Source organism: Rhinoderma darwinii, chromosome 11 (assembly GCF_050947455.1).
Source record: "Rhinoderma darwinii isolate aRhiDar2 chromosome 11, aRhiDar2.hap1, whole genome shotgun sequence".
NCBI lineage: Eukaryota > Metazoa > Chordata > Amphibia > Anura > Rhinodermatidae > Rhinoderma > Rhinoderma darwinii.
The window spans coordinates 6206351-6222393 of record NC_134697.1 but is presented as its reverse complement, the minus strand read 5'-3'; the positions used below and the strand labels follow the sequence as shown (position 1 = coordinate 6222393).

At 40.6% G+C, this 16043-nt stretch overlaps 1 protein-coding gene and 1 long non-coding RNA gene across 3 annotated transcripts in view; one reads left to right on the top strand and one right to left on the bottom strand.

Moving 5' to 3' along the window:
• RBM20 (RNA binding motif protein 20) overlaps positions 1 to 16043 on the top strand; it is a 242329-nt gene that overhangs the window by 65638 nt on the left and 160648 nt on the right. The gene's annotated exons all lie outside the window — the stretch shown is intronic.
• Positions 6513 to 16043, bottom strand: part of LOC142663956 (uncharacterized) — a 197147-nt gene continuing 187616 nt past the window's right edge. The window contains exons 4-5 of one of the 2 annotated variants that reach the window (XR_012851168.1): positions 7057 to 7171; positions 6513 to 6915 (exon numbers count right to left, since the gene is read on the bottom strand). This is a non-coding gene — a long non-coding RNA (uncharacterized LOC142663956). The remainder of the gene's footprint in view (positions 6916 to 7056; positions 7172 to 16043) is intronic. The other variant, XR_012851169.1, reaches the window with a different exon arrangement.

Genomic DNA, 16043 nt, shown 5'->3' with positions numbered 1-16043 from the left:
CTGCGATGGAGCCTCCAACGCAGATGTAAACACGGGGGAGATTTATTAAGAGTCTTAATATGAAACAAGCTGGAGTAAGAAGAAAATTTATTAAGAGATTAATGCCAAATTATAACAAATACGTCAGGCCGTGAGTTTCATTAAGTTGCACCCACTTTTTTAAAAGTGATGAGAGCGGTGGAAACGACCCAAAAGTCGCAATTAAGACACTCACACATTTGCTGGCTTCACTTGGCCTCCATTCCGAGATCCGGTACACGAGAATTTTACGTAAGCAGCAGCGGAGCAGGTAAACGTAGGCTGAACCTCAGTCACGCTGATGTCACTGATTGCAATCACGTCATATAATTAAAAACTGCTCATTTGCTGCTCCACCTTTGAAATGTTCACCTACTGGATCCCTGAAAAAATTATGTATTTAGTAACATGGAGAATAACTGCAAAAATGTAAGGTAAGACATGGGATTTGTAAGCTACAAATCGTAGCTTTTTATTGCCCCCCCCTGACACACAGACTGAATAATTTTTGTTCAAATCTCTGGAAATACATGAATTTTAATACAGCTACAAATAATAAAGCACAGACAATATATTATGTCCACCTCCCAAAAAAATGTCCTCTAAAATAATTAAGCAAATATCCTTTCGTTTTGTGTATACAGCTCCTATGCAGAACTAGGTGCCTGCCCATGGTTACAAACAAGCCCCGTCTAGTCTTATCTTGTAGTCATACTCTTCTAGCCGTCCTCTACTTCTTGCTAATGTACATTCAGTAGGTTAAGAAGAGATAGACACATTGGAGCATTATAAAACAATATATGTTCACATCTTTATCATAGTATCATATCACTATTTTCATATGTAGTCATCATGTGGTGCTGCTGAGATACCTCACACTTGTCAGAGGTTTGTAAGCAGTGAGGAGACACTCAGTATAATGGAGGCTTATACGGTTATAACGGATTATTAGCTGTTCTGTCTCCTTCCTGACAGCCCCTATCTCTATCCCTGCCTGGTCACACTGGGTGATGTGATAGCAGTGCCATTTAAACACCTAGATAGCGTAGGGGAAATTCCTGGCTATTTCTGTCCTCTGTACCTAACAATAGAGATGCCAGGATCTGCAGTGAAGGACGCTGCTGGAACGTGTAGCTTTTACCACGAGGACGGCCAACTATATGTATGTGCAACCATGCTGGTGGCATCTGGAAATTGCAGCGAAAGGTAAGGAGGGCACCATATCATAGCTGGACTGTGTTTAAAGTCACCAGTGTTTTAAAAAACTAATTATCCTAGGAAGCCAGTACGGACCAGCTGATGGATTCTAGCCAGATCCCAGTAGACTTTGCTCTACACTTCAGAACTGGCAGAGTTATAGGGTCCAGTGGAGAGATGGGATATGGAATTCTGCCGCTGCCAGGACTGGATTCCTGTGGCACTAGTGGGTTTTAAGGAGCCAGAACGGGTAGAATTCGCTCTCCATTCCTGGCGCAATTTCAGAATATTTGTTGGCGTATAAAAGTCGTAGTTCACGCCATTCAATTTATTGTGACCTTTTGGCAAACCAACAGCAGTAATTGCCATAATTCCTTTATCCACTTCCCTTATGAGTACAATCTCTTTCTTTTGACGTTACATTGTCTCCATTGTATGAAACTTATTACATCTGTTCAATTAAAAAAGTATCAAAACCAGTTACATATGAAACAGAAATAATGATAATAATAAATACCAAACATAGTCGACTACGCTATTGATTCCGTCAAAACGACTGAACCCTTGCACAACGGAGACAAACCGAAACCATTGGCACCGGATCCGTCACCATTGAAATCAATGGTGATGGAAACGGAAACCTATGGTTTCTGTTTGTGTCGGTCAAGGCTTCGTTCCGACGGAAAGCTCAGACGGGAGGTCAGAACGGAGCCCTAGCGCAGAGGTGAACAAAGCCTTACATATGGGTTGATGTTTAATGTTAATGGTTAATATTTTGGGTTACTGTGGCTGGGTATAGGGCACTGTGGCAGACCATGTGTTTACAACTGTGTTGGGGCACTGTGGATTTAACTCTTTTAGCAATACTATGGCATCTAAAGATTCAACAACTGCAAAAGGGTGTTTTAAAATGCAAACCCTAATTGCTGCAGCTGCCACGTCTTTACCTGTAATGTCTAATCCTATAAACTACCCCAAGCAACTGCAGGACCTCTTTGAGGAGTGGGTGTAAGGGTATGTTCACACGCACTAATTACGGACGTAATTCGGGCGTTTTTGCCCTGAATTACGTCCGAAAATAGCGCCTCAATAGCGCTGACAAACATCTGCCCATTGAAAGCAATGGGCTGACATTTGTCTGTTCACACGAGGCGTATATTTACGCGCCGCTGTCAAATGACGGCGCGTAAATAGACGCCCGCGTCAAAGAAGTGAGCTGTCACTTCTTTGGCCGTAATTGGAGCCGTTATTCATTGACTCCAATGAATAAAGCGCCAATTACGTCTGTAATGGACGCGGCGTTCAAGCGCCTGCACATGCCGTTACGGCTGAAATTACGGGCATGTTTTCAGGCTGAAACATCCCCGTAATTTCAGCCGTTACGGACGCCCTCGTGTGAACATACCCTTATATGTCAGTCAGTTATTTATAGGAAATGCCTCTTTCCTCTACAAAAAGAGGTTCTGCTAGAGCTGTGGTGGGGATTTTAAGGAAAAATCTACATCTACTTTAAATGAATAAGAATATTAGCAATTATGTTTAAAGTGCCATGACCGGTGTAAGCAGCCAACTCCTTGGTGACTTCTGATAATCTTATAACGTACAGTTGGGGGACATTATCATATATAATAAGGCGGAGTCTGAAGTCATTCTTAAACATTTAATGTCGTGATCTTTCAATACAACGGTCAATATCAGCAGCGCATGAGGAGATCTGTAACAAGTTTGTATGTTTTTACAAGGAGCATGCTGTATACTTCACTTTGTCACAGCGGACTTCATACGTGGTGAATTTAGTGGATACTAAACACTGAACCAGAACACATTTGTTACCGGAACATACACAGCCTGCATGTAATACTTCCACATAAATCCTCCGGCCATGACACACTGCCAGCACTGTACTGATAGCCAGATGTTCAGACCTAGATAGCGGACATGTCTATTAGGGCATGTTCAGACGTGGCGGAATTGCTGTTGAGTTGCGCTGTGGACAGTCCGCAGTGGAATTCTGCCGCAACCGTTTTTTTACATTTGTTTCTATACATTTTTTAGGAAACTTAGTTCAGACGTTGCAGAAAATAACTGTGCGGAAATCAGGCTGCGGTGCAGAATTTTCCCTCCGCAGCAGCTCATGACGTTGCGGAGAAGAAGCGGAATTTCACTGCGGATTTCAGCCTTTGCAATGCAAAAACGGAAACTGTGGCAAGTCCGCTGTGATATCTGCAACGTCTGAATTACCTGTCAAATATGCAAATGTTGCTGCAGATTCGTTGCGTAATTGCCCCAAATCTGCACCAACGTTTGCAGCGGAAAAACTCTGCCACGTGTGAACGTGCCCTTAGGATATTTCATGGTAACCCTACAAATTCATGTCTATATACATATGATAAATTATATATTCTATGTACCATAGAAGGTGAAAAGTTAAAGCATAGGTTCACCCTTAAATATCATCTTGTCGATTACAGAATGCTGTGCATAAAAAGTTGTGTAACTTTGTAAATACAATACTTATAATGTACCGATCTTGGAGGAAAACAGCCTGTACAGAGCTGCATTCACTATTCTGCTGCCTTCAAGGCTGAAATCTCCCAGCATTCTTTGCTTGTTCAGTTTCTGCACAGATTATGCTCCTATGATTTGTATTCTGATAAATGTATTCCTTATACCAGACATTTTACAATAATATGATGTACAAACAAACTGCAACTCAGGATCAGTACAGGATAAGTAATGTAATGTACACCAGCAGAATAGTGAGTGCAGCTCTGGAGTATAATACAGGATGTAACTCCAGATCAGTACAGGATAAGTAATGTAATGTATGTACACAGTGACTCCACCAGCAGAATAGTGAGTACAGCTCTGGAGAATAATACAGGGTGTAACTCAGGATCAGTACAGGATAAGTAATGTAATGTATGTACACAGTGACTCCGCCAGCAGAATAGTGAGTGCAGCTCTGGAGTATAATACATGATGTAACTCAGGATCAGTATAGGATAAGTAATGTAATATATGTACACAGTGACTCCACCAGCCGAATAGTGAGTGCAGCTCTGGAGTATAATACAGGATATAACTCAGGATCAGTACAGGATAAGTAATGTAATGTATGTTCACAGTGACTCCACCAGCAGAATAGTGAGTGCAGCTCTGGAGTATAAGGCTGGGTTCACACGTGGCGGAATTTCACTTAAATTCCGCTGCGGACACTCCGCAGCGTTAATCCGCAGCGGAGCCGTTTGTCCATTGACTTACACTTTAATTTAGCAGTGTTCGTTTAGACGAGGCGTAAAATTCCGCTGCGGAGCATAGGCTGCGGAGCGGAATTTGGTGTCCGCAGCATGCTCTGTCTGTTGCGGAGCAGTGGCGGACTCATGGCGGAATTTCTCCATTGACTTCAATGGAGATTCTAATTTCCGCAATGAAGTCCGCAGCTGTCATGCACATGTTATGTGTGCTGCGGATCCGTCTTGCTTTTTTAACTTGACATTTCTTCATTCTGGCTGGACCTATGTATTTCTAGGTCTACAGCCAGACTGAGGAAGTCAATGGGGCTCCCGTAATGACGGGAGCGTTGCTAGGAGACGTCAGTAAATAGTCACTGTCCAGGGTGCTGAAAGAGTTAAGCGATCGGCAGTAACTGTTTCTGCACCCGGGACAGTGACTACCGATCCCAATATACAGCAACCTGTAAAAAAATAGAAGTTCATACTTACCGAGAACTCCCTGCTTCTGTCTCCAGTCCGGCCTCCCAGGATGACGTTTCAGTCTAAGTGACGGCTGCAGCCAATCACAGGCTAATAACAGGCTGCAGCGGTCACATGGACTGCCGCGTCATCCAGGGAGATCGGGCTGGATGCCGAAGGAGGGACGCGTCACCAAGACAACGGCCGGTAAGTATGAAATTCGTTTACTTTCACTAGGGAAAGTGCTGTCCCTTCTCTCTATCCTGCACTGATAGGGAGAAGGGAAGCACTTTTCCCACAGTCCGCAGCAGCTAGTCCGCATCAATTTACTGCACATTTTGTGCAGATCCGCAGCAGAATCTGCAACGCAGATTCTGTGCGGCATTGATGCGGACAGTTGCGGAGGAAATCCGCCACGTGTGGTCATGCCCTAATACAGGATGTAACTCAGGATCAGTACAGGATAAGTAATGTAATGTATGTACACAGTGACTCCACAAGCAGAATAGTGAGTGCAGCTCTGGAGTATAATACAGGATGTAACTCAGGATCCGTACAGGATAAGTAATGTAATATATGTACACAGTGACTCCACCAGCAGAATAGTGAGTGCAGCTCTGGAGTATAATACAGGATGTAACTCAGGATCAGTACAGGATAAGTAATATATGTACACAGTGACACCACAAGCAGAATAGTGAGAGCAGCTCTGGAATATAATACAGAATATTACTCAGGATCAGTGCAGGATAAGTAATGTAATGTATGTACACAGTGACTCCACCAGCAGAATAGTGAGTGCAGCTCTGGAGTATAATACAGGGTGTAACTCAGGATCAGTACAGGATAAGTAATGTACGTACACCAGCAGAATAGTGAATGCAGATCTGGAGTATAATACAGGATAAGTAATGTAATGTGTGTACACAGTGACTCCACCAGCAGAATAGTGAGTGCAGCTCTGGGGTATAATACAGGATGTAACATAGGATCAGTACAGGAAAAGTAATGTAATGTGTGTACACAGTGACTCCACCAGCAGAATAGTGAGTGCAGCTCTGGAGTATAATAAAGGCTGTAACTCAGGATCAGTACAGGATAAGTAATGTAATGTATGTACACCAGCAGAATAGTGAGTGCAGCTCTGGGGTATGATACAGGATGTAACTCAGGATCAGTACAGGATAAGTAATGTAATGTATGTACACAGTGACTCCACCAGCAGAATAGTGAGTACAGCTCTGGAGTATAATACAGGATATAACTGAGGATCAGTACAGGATAAGTAATGTAATGTATGTACACAGTGACTCCACCAGCAGAATAGTGAGTGCAGCTCTGGAGTATAATACAGGATGTAACTCAGGATCAGTACAGGATAAGTAATGTAATGTATGTACACAGTGACTCCACCAGCAGAATAGTGAGTGCAGCTCTGGAGTATAATACAGGATGTAACTCAGGATCAGTACAGGATAAGTAATGTAATGTATGTACACAGTGACTCCACCAGCAGAATAGTGAGTGCAGCTCTGGAGTATAATACAGGATGTAACTCAGGATCAGTACAGGATAAGTAATGTAATGTATGTACACAGTGACTCCACCAGCAGAATAGTGAGTGCAGCTCTGGAGTATAATACAGGATATAACTCAGGATCAGTACAGGATAAGTAATGTTATGTATGTACATAGTGACTTCATTTTATATGTAGAATACATCTGTAATAGCTCAAATTAACTTCTCTAAGCAGGTTATTAGCATCTTCAGTACTTTACCAGATACCAAGGTTTAAGGTATCTCTCCATAGACATGCACCAGTGTCACTGGGTCCTGATAAAGTGATGGACATAATTTTCTTGGCGGTTGTCAAGTTAAAAGACATCTGATATTTGTATCTAATAACTCTAGATGTTACAACAAAAGATTCTTCTGAAATCCAGTCTTTAGTAATTATTCTTGCTGCTATTTCACCATCTGTATGTTCATAGGAACCTTTATTGTCTGAAAAAAAGAAATATTTAATTAAATTTGTGCTTATGAAAATAATAACTATGATTGTCAGGTTACACAGAAGTGGGGGTGTACTGCTCTGTTAGATCTGGTTACCCCCCTCTCCACTAACTTTGTCCATGAAGTGCACACCTTTTCCAGTCACCTTTCTCCTCCTCACTGGCTGATCTTTCCTCCTGAATCCCCATCCACCTCCTCTATGGCTCATTATGTGTTTCCCCTGGAGATTCAGATCCGTCGCTAGTGACTGTAAATGAAAAGAAGCTTTACCCTTCTTTTAAAATAGGTTCTGCAGCCACTAGAGTAACATAATGTATTATATTATATAAAAATCTTTTTGAAAAGCAAGCAGGAGCTTCATGTCAATCATTGATATTTTCTTGAAGAGGTTCGCTAGTATTTGGGTTAAAATGTATCCTTTTTTGTAAATGACTTTATATTTCTGGTATTCTGTTAAAAAAAGCTAAAGTGTTGTATAAAGAAAATTTCAGCAACTTTCTAATAAACTTTGTTTCAAATTCTTAACATTTTCAAGATCTCGGCATGACATCCAGAGGCATAAAACCAGTCCTTATCTGATACATCTCACAGTTGAAGGTTTGCTACAATGTATAAGCGTAAACAATCTTCTACGAGCTAAACACCACAGTAGTGCTGATAGTGCTTACATAAACCAATACATTGCAACAGACCTTCAGCTGTTAAAAGTAAGGATAGATTTTTCATCCTCGGAACCTAAAAAAAAAAAAAAAATGAATGCTACTATTTACTTGCAGCAAACAGAGGTCTTGAAATGGCGAGAAATTGAAACCCAACGTATATTAGAAAGCTGCAGAATTTTTTAATTTAAACCTAATACACTTTAATTACGTAAGACTGGCTAATTTTCCAAAATTGCTATTTGGTATTTCCAGCTTTATATCTGGTTGTTGACTACCATGTAATGACGGAGACACATACTATTGTAGTGATCTGACCGATGGCTTCTATCACTAATTCATAGGCCTAGCTTTTGCACACGTCTGGTTTCTTCGGTAGACATAACACTGCTTGCTTTTTTTCCATGGTATTTTCAGTTTCTCTAAGCAATGTGGTGTAACGGATCTTAAATACACATCACGCTCTCCAATGAGCATTTATAGAACATTGTGGCTGCTTATTAGACGGGGCAGTGACGGTCATTCCGCGTGATTCTGGCTCACATTCCCTTTGCTGAGCGTGTCAGCGCTTTCCCCAAAAGGTTACGCTACATTTGGTTGCATGTGGAAGTGCAGGTGCTCTGCGTCCAGTGTATCCAGTCACAAGTAGGGAAGTGCTTTCTCTGTGATTTTAGTTAACCCCCCTATGTGAGGCCGCTGTGACGGCTTTATCCAATAAAAGATGCGAGTTGTTTTACGGTAAAATCACTCTCGGCGCGGCCGTGTTACCGTATTATCCGCTTGTGACATCTCACAAGCTCTGGATTATATTTACACTGGAGTGCAAATCCTTCTTTTATATACAGCACTTCATGTGGTGTTTGGAACCCTGGAGAAAGCACGATTTATTGTTTCCCAAGAATTCCGAACAGGAGCAATAATCTACTCCCTGCTAGGAAGAGAGCTTAGCCCATAATCAGGAAAACGACAATGTTACAGTTTAGAATAACTTCATACAGTGAACGACTTATCTGCCTGGATAGAAGCGTAAAAAAAGGAAAAGGCAAAATAAATGTCAAAACTGATAACTGTGGGAATAACGGAGAGAGAGAGAGAGAGAGAGAGAGAGAGAGAGAGAGAGAGAGAGAGAGAGAGAGAGAGAGAGAGAGAGCGACTGTTCTGCTTCCCACAGGAGGAACTCATTCCAAATGACAATATATAATGAACTGACCCCTTATTGACCGGGGTGTTTTGGACCTTAATGACAAGACCCAGTTTAGAGATTTTGGGGATTTTTTTATGTTGTGATGAGGCTTCCTAGTGTTTTTTATGCATTTCTGTAACCGCGCTTTCTTGTTGTAACCTTTTTTTTTCCAATAAGACTTACATATTTTCCACTTTTATACTCTTTTTATTTTAATTCACAAAATGCAGCTCGAATATAAATTTACCAAAGTCTTATTCTCATTTTAGATATAACATATCATTTTAGGTTGGTTTCCCACTGTGCAGATTTGCTGCAGATTTTGCATGTGTTGTTTTTTTTTTAGCCAAAACCAGAATTGGATCCAGGAGATCAGACCTGGCCTTTCTTTATATATTTCTTCTGTTTAGGTTCCGTTCCTGGTTTTGGCTAAAAAAAAAACGCATGCAAAATCTCCAGCAAATCTGCACTGTGGGAACCCAACCTTAGGATTTGGGCTATGCTACGAATTTAGGTGGCAAAAGGGTTTATATTATTTTTTACAAAAAGGTTGCCCTCCAGAATGTCAGAATTGATCTTTTTGTAATATTTAAACTGTGTGTGTGCGTGTAATGATACAGTAAATATGAGATAGATATGAGACAGATAAATATGAGATAAATAGATAGATGGATATATGTGTGTGTGTGTGTGTGTGTGTGTGTGTGTGTGTGTGTGTGTGTGTGTGTGTGTGTGTGTGTGAAATATATAAGTATATAGACATAAGATAGCCAAAGCTCAGGGCAATTGTTTGTTTGTTAGGCCCTATTCACATCTGCATCGGAGGAATCTGCGCATACTGTGCTATTTTGTCCAAACCGTCGGGCGCCGTTGGTTTCGGTCATACCAAGGAATAGCGGCATTTACGATATTCTCAATATTCTGTTTCTATGATGGAGCAGAACAATGGAACGCAGATGTGAACACAGACTGGTATAATTGAGGTATTTTAATATAAAGAAAAAGTGCTGGGAAATGTACCCAAAGCCTTGATTCTGATAATGTTGATGCTAGAAAAATAGATATCAGGCAGAGCCAGAACGAAAAACAAAAAAAAAGCGTGTTAAAAACGCACAGTGTGAACCTAGTCTAAGTCTTTGCTTTATACTTTTCTTCTATTTAACTTCTTGTTTTGGTATAAACAAAAAAAAGCATTAAAAAAACTGCACTTTGTGTACAACTTCCAACACTGTAGGAAACACTGTTCTGAAATAACAGAGGAAATGCTAAAAGAAATGCGCCTTCCATAAAAGTTACGTGTGAATGGAAAACCAGATCTCATTTACATTCACAGCTAACATCTAGACATTTTACTTATATCATACATTGTCATTAAAATAACATGACCTATATTGTGAGTTTGCCTTTAATTTATTTCTCGGAATTGTGTGATTTTCATTTCAATATATAGTAATAAATGTTGGATTGTGGGATTTAGAGGCAGATTATTCATGGAAGTGGCAGCAGACAAGGCATGTAAACAGACATATCACTTGCATATATAGTGCCGACATATTCCGCAGCGCTGTACAGAGATGGTCACTAATTTTTGCTATCTCAGACACACGCTCATTGGGGTCAATTACATAGGAAGCCAATTAACCTATCAGTCTGTTCTTTCAGCTTTTCCAATTAGTTGTCTGACTAGATCATGTACCGCGTGGGGATAACTCTTGTGAGAGTCGCAGGGTTAGATTTCAAAGCGCTCGCTTATTAGCAGAGAAAGGGTGCCTGCAAATTTTTGTAACCCCAACAGCATAAGTGATCTGATGTTATATTTAACATGACTACATTGCAATCTTATGATTTATGAACTTGTCTGCATGAGCCATCAGCCTGCCCTGTATATCTGGTCTGCGGAAAGATCTTACCAGACCAGTTATCTGGCTGCCGTGCAATTAAAATGCTTGTGTCTAATGAAGTTATTGCCCTGTGACTGAGTATCAAAAAAGGAAGCCTGAGCCTCCCATGGGGAATACAACAAAACATCAAGTTCCAGTGATAGAGTCCAGGCCCCGGGTACACTGGCTGCAGCTGTCTCCTTGATAAATGTTCCCACAGAGAATGAGGGGAAGTGACATTCCTTCTCCCCTCTCCTGATAATCTGAAAATCTTCCCTGTAGGATTGGCTTGCTGCAGGTCTGCAAATCCAGAATGGCAGACAAACCTTTGTTCCATTCCGCAGAGGTTACACCAATGGCAGGAGATCAGCCGACACCTCTATGCCTTCTACATATGTTAAGCACCAGCAAAGAAAAGAATAGCAATGTAAATAGATTAACACAAACCACCAAGTGTTATACATGTCGCCTATAATGTGAAGACGCGATCACACGGTGTAAAGCGAATGTTTTATGTATGTCATTTTAGATTCATTAATCAGATATGTCTGTAGAAGATACAAAACGTGTCTGTTCTTTTTTTATGTTGTAGCTATTGTTTTTTGTTGATAAAACCTTCCCTGGGGTGGCCATATTGGAGACACTTCCTTCCTGTATTGCCTGTAAAACATTGCAGCAGGATGTGTGTGCTTTATGGCAGCTGCAGTAAATGTGAGTCAATAAACAGATAATTATTACAATCTCCAGGACTGAGTGATAGAGTACAGCCTCTCCCCCAGAGGCCAAGGAGTGACCGGGGAGCCACATACAGAGCCTTATCTATATATAATATTGTTATCCTGCCTTATCTAGATCTCCTGCAGTACAATAGAGCAGTCATTAGCTCACCCACCCTCTAATGATAATGAGATGACTCTGCTTATTCTCTCCTAGTCTTTACAGTAAAGCTGACAAGTGAATACAGAAAACGTCAGCTTATTGTGACTGCTCTAGTGGACAGTGTGAAAACTAAAATCATTCAGGTCATAAAAAACGCCACCAAAATAGAAAAAAATATATTTTTATAATAAAACCTGATTTAAATAACATGTAATTTTCGGATGATAAATTCCCTAGTAGTGTCAAATAAAGCTTAATTATTGTATAAATCTTTATGTGTATGGCCAGCCTAATAATAACACTAATGTTAATGTTTACATCCAAACCAATATAGACGTACTACTTCCACAGCGGAGGATGTTGTAGGGAATTGTATCCAGTGTACACAAGGCAGTATAAATCTCTTTCCTGTGAAGATAGTTTCTTTCAATGTATCAGTGCAGGTAAAATGTATCCATCAAAAGTCCGGACCGGACAATCACACATACGGCAGACAAACGTGTGCCATCGGTCATGCACGCTTTTTAAATGATAGTTGGCTGCGATTACCAAAATAGCCTACTTTTATCACGTGTGTTTTAGAAGCACTAAAGAACTGTAAGCAGTGGTGTGAATGGTCCCATTGAAATCCATTACCACCATATAGGGTTCTTAAAGTGCAGCTAAACGTTTGACAAACTTATGACATGTCAGAAGATTGGATTGGTGGGGGTCCGAGCACTGAGATCCCCACCAATCGCTAGAACGAAGCAGCTGAAGGGCTCATATGAGCGCTCAGCCGCTTCGTGTCTGTTTGGCTTTTTCCGGAAAGCCGATGTATCGGAGTGCGGGCTCATAGACTTTCTATTGAGTCCGTACATGATACATTTCCGGAAAAAGCCAAACAGACACGAAGCGGCTGAGCGCTCACACGAGAGCTGCAGCTACTTCGTTCTAGCGATTGGTGGGGGTCTCAGTGCTCGGACCCCCACCAATCCAAACTTCTGACATGTCACTGACAAACTTCTGACATGTCATAAACGTTTAGCTACACTTTAAATACAGTCGGTCCATTATAACGTGCTACAACAAGGAGATCTCTAGTGTTCTACGTAATCGTCTTGACTGCTGGAGTCTTAATCTTTGGTTAGCTTTGAGTGAATATTAGTTATTTGCAGTGGACTCTATAGTGATATAGGGACAACGATTTATAGGTTATATCCTCCGTGTTCATAAACCTCGCCTCCACAATGACTGCAATGTCACCACAATCCATATAGCATCTTCCAAGAGATTTCCACTTCATTCTCTAGTCTTAGCCTCATATCTTAAGTGGGAATTTCCAGCAGGGTTTTTTTTTCCTATGTAACATCTGATCTAATATAAACCCTCCTGGCGCCAGCTGATTTCTCTTCGCTGGCAGCATAATACCAGTGTCTCTAATAGGGAAGATCCCTCTAACTTTTGGGTTTATCTCACAAGGTCTAGGTTACATGTAGCACTTTCATATGAACACAATGTTTGAATACACCCCAACAATGTAAATCTTTCTGTATGGGCTGCATGCTATTTTACAAGTGGCCGCTGCAGGATTTCCCTTATGTCAGGATTCTTTTTCTACGTATAAAATTTGTACAATTTTTTTACACATTTTTACAAGTAATTACAAAATGAGGGAGCTGTATGGATAGTGTTGTAGGATGCAAGAATTTAGGAGTCGGCAAGGATAATGCATATTTAGACAAATTGAATGGTGGCATAATATATTTGGCACAACACCCTGGCTGGTGTTTTATGCTAAAAAATGACAACATGTGACAGAACTCAAATTCAAATGCATTTTGCTTAGTAAACCTCCCCAGTAATTGTAGATCTCAGACCACCTGATGATCTCAGTTCAGTAGATTGAAAACATACTGTATATGGACACTTGTTAAGAGGTTAATTACAAATTATAATATTAATGAATAAGTATTTTTTATTAAAAAAAATATTTTTTGTTACCCTAACTAAACTGCTAGAGCTACACGGCGACATAAAGATCAATGTGAAATCACAATTGCCAAACAATTTCAATTATTCCATATGGAAAATAAAGTTCCAAGCGACCTCGAGACTATCACAAAAATTCCGGCTGTGACTTTTCTTCCCATGACGACACATGTTGGCCACAATTTCTCAGCAATGTTAGTACAATTTGCATAACTTCATGTTGCTGTGTAGCCCCAGATCATTGTAGCAGGTCCTCAGGCTTTCTGAAGGCAAATATCTCTGCACCGTTCTTAGGGCTTGTCCACACGTAACGGAATTGCTGCCGAAAATTTCTGCAGCAATTCCGTTGAAAGTAGCAGACTTTCCGCTGGGACAAAAACGCAGGAAATGCAATTTTAACTGCAGAAAATGGTGCGTATTTTGCTGCGTTTTTCACAATGCTGGGAGAAGGTGAAACCTCCTCTGAAAAACGCAGTCCAGTTTCCGCAGCGTGTGGATGGGGTTTGTTAAATCTCACCCACTTTGCTGCTACTGTATTCTGCTGCGTATTTTCCATCCGCAATTCTGCACGGAAAATATGCAGCAATTCCGCTACGTGTGGACGAGCCCTTACAGCTGCTAGAAAATCTAAAGCTGACCATATACTTCAGATTGCTGTTGTTTGTCGGACAGCTATTTTTTCCAACTCCCCCATATACATACCAGGCTGAGATTGCATGTTTTTTCAATAGGGAGTTGGGAATAAACTACTGCCATACCCCTACCCCCTCACGTGGGAACCAAGGATCAGGCATGTGGAGATCCAGTAAACCAAATCCTTCTCTCCCCGACATCCGCTGTTGAGGGAGAGTGGGACACCGTCGGACATCTAATGTGTATGAGCACCTTAGGACAGTCCAGGAATGAGATCTAGAGATCCAGTATGCAGCTTTATTCCATTTCATAGCCGCCCCACTTTAATTAGATAGTTCCCAGAATTTTTTAATGTAGGAAGATTTAATTTAAAAAAAAAATATTTTTATTTTAAATGCATTGTATGTAAAATTCCCGGACCTAGATAGTGGACTATATTTTATTTCCTCCAAACAACTGAGATCTTCTCAATCTCCACCTGTTTAGAGTATCAGGGTGTCTTATTAACACGTGTAGGTGTCTGTGTTCTTCTTCCATGACCTTTTCATATAGGTAGACTTTATTCCTGATCTCTACTAAGGTACTGAGAAAACTCTACAAGTAGATATTATTCTAGTCCTATGTTAACCCCTTCCCGACATATGACATACAGTTACGTCATAGCCGGGTAGGGGAAGTATGGAGCGTGATAGTTTAACTCGTTAAATGCTGCGGTCAATACCGACCGCAGCATTTAAATCGTTAGAAAGAGGTGGGCGGCCCCCTCTAACAGCTCATCGCGCCCCCCGCAACGCAATCACAGGCGGGCGATGGTTGCTATGGCTGCCTGGGGGGCCTAATGAAGACCCCCAGGTCCGCCATCTTTGTACACCTCCTAAGCCCTGCCTCCGGCCTGTCAGAATCACGATATACTGCAATACATTAGTATTGCAGTATATCTTGCAAGTGATCTAACGATCGCTGGTTGAAGTCCCCTAGGGGGACTAATAAAAAAAGTAAAAATGAGTTAAATGAGGTCTTTTTTTTGTGTAAAAAAATATATATATATATATATTAAAAGTAAAAAAAAAAAAAAACCTTTTACCATTTTCCCCCTGGAGCATAGTAAAAAATTAAATAAATAAACATAATTGGTATCGCCGCGTCCATAAAAGTCTGAACTATTACAATATATCATTATGTAACCCGCACGGTGAACGCCGTAAAAAAAAATAATAAAATTGTAAACGCCAGAATGTCTATTTTTTGGTCACCTCATCTCCCACAAAAAATGAAATAAAAAGTGATCAAACTGTCGCATGTACCCCAAAATTATATTATTAAAAACGACAGCTTATCCTGCAAAAAATAAGCCCTCATACCACTTAATCGACGAAAAAATAAAAATGTTACGGCTCTCGGAATTTGGCGACACAAAATAAATTTTCTTTTTTACACTTCGGTTTTTACTTGTAAAAGTAGTAAAATATAGAAAAAACAACATATATTTGGTATCGCCGTAATCGTATTACCCGCAGAATAAAGTTAACGTGTTGTTTTAATTGTACAGTGAATTCCATAAAAACGGCGCGCAAAAAAACCATGGAGGAATCGCTGTTTTTTTTCATTTTCTACCCCACAAATATTTATTTTCCCGTTTCCTAGTACATTATACGGCAAAATAAATGGTGCTACGAAAAACTACAACTCGTCCTGCAAAAATCAAGCCCTCATAGGACTATATCGATGGAAAAATAAAGACGTTATGGCTTCTGGAAAGTGGGGAGGAAAAAACGAAAATGAAAATCTGAAAGTTGTTTACGACGGGAAAGGGTTAATAATGTTATAATATAATCCCTGCGTTCTGTTTTTTTTACGTTGTTGCAGTGTGACAAGAGCCTTTGGGTAGTTCTGACCATAGCAAGCCACGAGCGT